Genomic DNA, 8,126 nt, shown 5'->3' with positions numbered 1-8,126 from the left:
TACTTTTGTAGCTTATAAAATTCTCTACAACTTTGCTTCAGGTGCCAAAGACATGCAAGATCTCTAACACCAGTTTCATAAAACATCTTTGAAGAGAGGTCTAGGAGGTCAATTAAGCCATTCTAGGTTTAACCTTAACCTAGGGGCAGTTTTGGCAAAACCCTTCAACATGAACTTTGCTCCAAATGATATTCTAAACATGATTGAAGTATTTTGGAAGACAATGTACACTGGTTTGTATTGGTTACCCCTTATAGTCACTCAATTCAAGTCACACAAGCAATTCAATCCTACATGGTATACATAAGATGACATGTGATCATGATAGATGTTTATGAATGAGCATGATGATGCTTATGTTGATGCAATGTTCAGGATTAACATGCAAGCTAACACTAGGAGTGTTACACTACCACAACAATCCGCAGGATTGGGTGCAATTCCAGGTAATTGCAAGACTAAACACCACGTCTAATCTATTAATTACTACTCTAATGTTGCAAAGATTAGAGCACTTGATGCAAGCGGGAATCCAATAAATAACTTGAATGTAAATAAAAGTAATTAAAGAACTTAGGATTATGAATTGAAGAACCTGGAGAACGATGAAGAACGAACCAGTTGCTGCAAAAGTACAATGTTGAGGAAGATCCGACAGAGCTGGCTCCTCCTCCGCTCTCCTCTTCTCTCTCCCTATTTTCTAGATTACAACTAGAACTAACTAGAACTAGAACTATAGGAACTAGAACTAGAACTAGATGAACTAGAACTAGATCTAGATGAACTAGAGGTAGAACTAGAAGAACTAGAGGGATCCTCTCTACTTGGATGAAGAATTGAAACCCTAACTTTGATTCTGTAGAAGAGGTATGATCTCTAGGGGCCAGGGGGTCTGGTTTTATAGTCCCTTCAAGTGAATCTGGGCCGTCGGATCAAACCGACATTGATCGTGTGGTTTTCCTTCAAGTATTAGGTCGGTGGAGCATGATCCCCGAGACTCGTGCTGATTGGCTAGCAGAGGAGGGCGGGCGCCCAGGGGGGTAGGGCGGGCGCCCTGGCTCCGGGCCCGCTCGGCCTCCCGTTCGTTCCCGTGGCTTCTGGAGTCTTCTAGATGATAGAAAATTGCGCGGCACGTTAATATCTCTATGTAAACCCGACGTGTAGGCCTTTCCTCCATATTTCCTGATAACCCCTTGCAGAAATAGACAAACACCAAAACTTGTGGAATTCTGTCAGATAAAAACCCTAAGTCTAGGTGTTGGTTGCATATAAGTCCTTTTCCATGATTAGTTGATGGTTAAATGTGAGCATTAAGGACCGTCAACAAGCTCCCCCAAGCTTAACCTTTGCTCGTCCCTGAGCAAAGCTAAAATCAGCAAGAAAACAGGGGTTACTTTTATGCCTCTTACTACAGGGTTTTTAAGGTCTTAAGTGATTGAAAAACAGAACGATCAAGTCAAGCACTATGTCTCAAGCTCTTCTATCTTACCTTTGTTCTGGAGTTGTTTGTAAGTTTCCAAAATAAAACTGAAGCATTTGCCTTCTTCTCGAAAGATATATAAGTAGAGCTTTAAAAATTTTAGCATACTTACTTTGCATTTTGCTATGTCAATGCTCGGAGCAAGGGAGAGGAATGTCATACTCCTAGATCAAGACCTTTGACCTTTTTGAATAGTTTGTCATCTCTTACTGGCATATTGCTTATTAGAGGGACCATGGGCTATCATTTTTTTTCTTTCTTTCTTTTTTTTAAGTGGGCAGCAAGTACCCCTAATTCTACTGTCGGACACATGTCCATTTTTTCCACTCAGGTAGGTATCTTTGTACCCCTAATTCTACTTCGGACACTTGTCCATTTTTACCTCTCGTCTCACTCTTTTTTTTTCGAATCAAATTTTTGCATAGTCCCATGCCTCTAACGCAATAATACTTTGGAAGAGTGAATCTTTTATATTTTAAAACAAAAAGATCTTGATCTTGGGAGCATGATAATTCTCTCAACCAAAACTACAAGAATTAACAATGGCTTGAACAAAGCAAGTACCCACAGTTTTAATATTTATTTCTTATAAGACTCTAGGTATTATGATCTCATATATTTATTTATTTTTTTATGAATTTTTAGATTTTCAAAAGATAAAATCTCCAAAACTCTAGCAAAACTTAGAACAAGTTAAATAGTAGCTCAGACCTTCTCATATCATGTTTGTCAATTACCTAGACTTGAATCAAACTTTTTTATTTTTATTTAAAACTTAGAATTACACTAAACTATTGTATATTACTCAAAAGAAAAACTTTGTTTGGTTTCATGGTTATGCATTTTTATTTATTTATTTATTTCCGAATACTAGAAAATAAAACCAAAGGAAGAAAAGTAATACTTATCTAGATACACGTGGGGGTGCCTCCCCCAAGCTGGATGTTGACATAGTCGTTCACTCTTGTGGCCTGCATGTTCGGTCTCACTCTTCTTAAGCTTCAAAATCCTGCACAACCCAAATAGACAACAAAACTCGTGGAACATGTTAAGGGTTAGGTAATTGTCTAGAGCTTATGAGAGCTTAATATGAGAATTCTATGAACTCAATCACATCAAGTTCCTCTACCAGGTTGTTTTGTGGCTCGAGATAGATTTTCAAGCGTTGACCATTTACCTTAAAAGTGTTACCTATGTCGTCTTGGATGGTAATGGCTCCATGAGTTGAAGTGTCAATAACCTTGTATGGTCCATCCCACTTACTTCGTAGCTTACCATACCCAAAGAGCTTAACTCTTGAATTGAACAGTAGAACCTTATCTCCAGGCTTAAACTCCTTGTGCTTGATTCTCTTATCATGCCATCATTTTGTTCTCTCTTTATAAATCCTTGAATTGTGGTAGGCTTTCTCTCTCCATTCTTCTAGCTCAGATAGTTGCATCAGACGGTTCTCACTAGCGAGGTGGAGATCCATGTTCCATTTCTTTATTGCCCAATGAGCCTTAAACTCTACTTCCACAGGCAAATGACATGTTTTCCATATACAAGTTGATAAGGTGACATGCCTATGGGTGTTTTGAATGCAGTTCTATATGCCCAAAGTGCATCAGGAAGTTTGTCCTTCCACCCCTTACCCATCTCATCTACGGTCTTTTGTAAAATATTTTTGATTTGTTTGTTAGATGTTTCGGCTTGACCGCTAGTCTGAGGATGGTATGGTGTTGCGACGTTGTGTCGAACTCCATGATCGGCTAGGTACTTCCGGAAGATTTTGTCGATGAAGTGGGAACCTCCATCGCTTATAACTATCCGGGGTATACCAAAGCGAGGAAAGATAACTTCGTGGAACATTCTCTTGGCATGTTTTGAATCAGCTGATCGACAAGGTAGGGCTTCTACCCATTTGGACACGTAGTCCACAGCTACTAAGATATACTCGCAATTCCCAGACATAGGGAATGGCCCCATGAAATCAATGCCCCATACATCAAAAAGTTCTACTTGAAGATTATTTGTGAGAGGCATTTCATTTCGTGAGTTGATATTACCATGTTTTTGACATCGGTGGCATCTCCAGACAAAGTCCTTTGTATCTTCATACATCGTTGGCCAGAAAAAACCACTTTGCCAAATTTTAGCATGTGTCCGGAATGCTCCATAGTGTCCTCCATATGGCGAGGCATGGCATCTTTCCATAATTTGAGTAGCCTCAGCCATAGGAACACACCTTCTTAAGAGTCCATCAGCGCAGACTCGAAAAAGATATGGCTCATCCCAAAGGTGGAAACGACTATCGTGAAGTAACTTCCTTTTGTTTGCACCAGGTGGGACATAGCCTTTTACTATAAAGTTTACGATGTCTGCGTACCATGGATCTGCATGTGTTATCTTAAGCAGGGTGTCATCCCTTAGGTAGTCATTTATGGGAAGCTCATCATGTGTTTCCTTATATTGAAGCCTAGACAAGTGGTCGGCTACGGAATTCTCAACTCCCTTCCTATCTCGGATTTCTATGTCAAAGTCTTGGAGTAGAAGAATCCATCAAATTAGACGAGGCTTAGCATCTTTCTTAGTGAGGAGGTACTTGAGAGCAGCATGGTCTGAATAGATGATTATCTTTGCCCCCACTAAGTAAGATCTAAACTTGTCTATAGCAAAGACAATAGCCAAAAGCTCTTTTTCAGTTGTAGTGTAATTGAGCTGTGGTCTAGACAAGGTTTTGCTAGCGTAGGATATGGCATAATGCTTTCTATCCTTAGTTTGTCCTAAAACGGCACCAACCGCAAAATCGCTAGCATCACACATGATCTCAAAAGGATGATTCCAATCAGGTGGTTGGATGATTGGGGCTGAGATGAGTGCTTTCTTAAGAGTTTGAAAAGATTCATGACACTCATCACTAAAGATGAATGGTGCATCCTTGGCTAGGAGACTAGTTAGGGGTCTAGCAATTTGAGAGAAGTTCTTGATAAAGCGTCTATAGAACCCTGCATGTCCCAAAAAGCTACGGATTCCTTTCACATTCGTGGGAGGTGGAAGTTTTTCAATAACTTCAATCTTTGCTTTGTCCACCTCTATACCACGTTCGGACACTTTATGTCCTAGCACTATTCCTTCCTGAACCATAAAATGACATTTCTCCCAGTTCAGGATTAAGTGCTTTTCTTCACATCGCTGCAAAACTCTATCTAAATTCTCTAAACAATGATCGAAGGTTTTGCCATAGACGGTAAAATCATCCATGAAGACCTCCATGATCTTCTCAATCATGTCCGAGAAAATAGACATCATGCACCGTTGGAAAGAAGCTGGAGCATTGCACAATCTGAACGACATTCGTCGGTATGCATAAGTTCCATACGGGCATGTAAAGGTAGTCTTTTCTTGGTCATCTGGGTGGATTGGGATTTGGTGATATCCAGAATAACCATCAAGGAAACAAAAGAAAGAGTGGTTTGCAAGCCGTTCCAACATTTCATCTATGAAGGGTAACGGAAAGTGATCTTTCTTTGTAGCCTTATTGAGTTTTCGATAGTCAATACACATACGCCACCCAGTGACAATTCGTTGAGGGATGAGTTCATTCTTCTCATTCCTAACGACCGTCATTCCTCCTTTCTTTGGCACTACTTGGACAGGGCTAACCCACTCAATATGTGGCACAGGATAAATAATCCCAGCACGATAGAGTTTGAGGACCTCTTTCTTAACAACCTCTCGCATAGCATTGTTAAGTCTCCGTTGTGGTTCCCTTGAATGTGTAGAATTGGGATCAATAGGGATACGATGAGTACAGAGAATGGGACTAATGCCCGTGAGATCTTCGAGAGAGTAGCCAAATGCTGATCTATGCCTTTCAAGAACAGTGACAAGTTGTTGTGTTTCATAATCGGAAAGCTTGTCACTAATAATTACTAGAGTTTTTGGGTTATTGTGCAAGAAGACATATCTAAGGCCAAAAGGAAGAGGTTTTAATTCTATCGAAGGAGGTGAAGGTTGTTCATTTTTGTCTAGCTCAACGGGTTCTACCAACTCTTCTTCTTCTTGAACAAAGTGTTCATGATTAAAGAATGGTTGGGCCATCTCCTCTTGAGTCAGCATTAAGATCTCCTCAATAGGATCTGGTTCAAGCTTGGGTTCCACTATCGTGTTAATTGATCTAGCAAGAGGAACAACAATAGTGGAATTCCCAACCTTGAAGTCTAAATGACCTCGTTGTGGTTGTTCCTGTAGAAGTTTCATGATTGGTCGGCCAATCAAGAGAGGAATCTCCGGTATGTCAAAAATATGAAAATCTAGACATATTCTAGAGTCCTTGATTCTAACAGGAACTGCCCTTAATACCCCATGGCTTTCTAGAATGAATCTAGATGGACTTTGTAAAAGTTTTTGAGATAGGGTTATGGACTCGTTGGGATAAAGAGTGTCAGCTAACTCCTTGGAAATAACATTTGTCCCAACATATGGATTGTAGTGGACCTTCCTAGCGGACCTTCTAATTTGGCATAGAAGAATGGTTGAAGGAGTGATGATCCGAGCTACCTCAGGAGACAGCTCAGCTTCTGTTAGCCATTCATAACTCAGAATAGCCGAAAGGCTTTTGATGTGTTCTATGTCAACAGATTCTACTCTTAGAATGGATTGAGTGGTCCTTGCTAGAGGTCGTGTTTGGATAGGAAAATTCGAGGTGTTTCCATAATCTTCAAAGAGATCTTCCTCGAATTCAAAGGGATGCTCTAAAGGTGGTGGTTCATCATCTCTTTGTTGGTTTTGCATTCCTTTATCAGGAGGTTTCTCTACAACCAAATTAATAGATGGGTCAGGTGGAATTTTAACTCGGTTGCAAGTTCCTCTTCTTTTGGTTTAGGATTAGGCTCGACTTCTTTTTCTTCTTCAGGAAACTCATCAGAAATGCCTGTGTAAGGGGTATTTTCAAGGATTCTTTCTAGGATAGCTCTCCCCTCATCTGTGAGTTTGTGTGTGAATGAGCCTCCTGAAGCAATGTCGAGGTGAAGAGCAGCTTCCTTGTTTAGACCACGATAAAAGTGGTAGTATAGTACATGGTCAGGCAGGGAAAGGTTTGGACCGGAATTGGTAAGGCTTGTGAACCTAGCCCAAGCTGCTCCTAAAGTTTCCTTCTCTCCTTGTTTGAATGTAAGAATTTCGATTCTAAGGTCAGCGATTCAAAAAAGTGGGAAGAAAACGAGACAAAAGTTGTCCCGAAGTTCATCCCAACTTCCATTAACGCCTCCTACAGAATGAGCATACCACTTTTTTGCTCTTCCCAAAAGGGAGAACGGAAATAATTTCCATTTAAGGGTTTCTTGTGTCATGGCAGAAATAGATCGGCAAGAGCACAACTGCTCAAATTCTCTAAGATGGGTGTATGGATCTTCATCTACTTGCCCAGAGAAGGGTTGCTCCTGAATCATGGCTATTAGATCAGGGCCGAGGTCGTAGCCATCTGTAAGAATTGGATGTGATGATGGTGGTGGCTCTAATAACTCGCCCTTTGGAGCAAAGAATTTATAGGTAGGAGTGAAATCCATGTGGTATGGTGAAAATGGTAAGGTGAGTGTGGTAAAAGAGGGAAAAGAAAAAGGATACACGGACGACTTGGTTCGAAACTAGCACAGCTACCGTTCCCCGGCAATGGCGCCAGAAAGCTTGTTGGGTATTTTAAACGCAAACAGAAAAATCCACAAGCGCACGGATACCGATGTAGCTTTCACCCGGGAGTATTCCAGAATATCGATTTTCCACAGAGAACGTGAGTGTACTAATTAAGAATCAAGATCGACCAAGGATAACTATATAATTGTTTTTGGTGGGAAGAGAGGAAGTTTCCTGAGAGTTCTCTAGTTGATCTAAGAATCAAGAATTACTTCAAGATTATCTATATCGGGACATCAGAACACTAACCACAGAAAGAGATGAGAAGGGGGCTAGGAAGGTCTGACTACGGTCCTACAAACACCGATCCAAACGAGGTGGAATACGTCGACCGTTAGGGCTGTCACTACCCTAAGGCTACCACAACAATCCGCAGGATTGGGTGCAATTCTAGGTAATTGCAAGACTAAACACCACGTCTAATCTATTAATTACTACTCTAATGTTGCAAAGATTAGAGCACTTGATGCAAGCAGGAATCCAGTAAATAACTTGAATGTAAATAAAAGTAATTAAAGAACTCAGGATTATGAATTGAAGAACCTGGAGAACGATGAAGAATGAACCAGTTGCTGCAAAAGTACAATGTTGAGGAAGATCCGACAGATCCGGCTCCTCCTCCGCTCTCCTCTTCTCTCTCCCTATTTTCTAGATTACAACTAGAACTAACTAGAACTAGAACTAGAGGAACTAGAACTAGAACTAGATGAACTAGAACTAGATCTAGATGAACTAGAGGTAGAACAAGAAGAACTAGAGGGATCCTCTCTACTTGGATGAAGAATTGAAACCCTAACTTTGATTCTGTAGAAGAGGTATGATCTCCAGGGGCCAGGGGGGTCTGGTTTTATAGTCCCTTCAAGTGAATCTAGGCCGTCGGATCAAACCGACATTGATCGTGTGGTTTTCCTTGAAGTATTAGGTCGGTGGAGCATGATCCCCGAGACTCGTGCTGATTGGCCAGCAGAGGAGG

Source organism: Sorghum bicolor, chromosome 6 (assembly GCF_000003195.3).
Source record: "Sorghum bicolor cultivar BTx623 chromosome 6, Sorghum_bicolor_NCBIv3, whole genome shotgun sequence".
Classification (NCBI taxonomy): domain Eukaryota; kingdom Viridiplantae; phylum Streptophyta; class Magnoliopsida; order Poales; family Poaceae; genus Sorghum; species Sorghum bicolor.
This window is presented reverse-complemented; position numbering follows the sequence as displayed.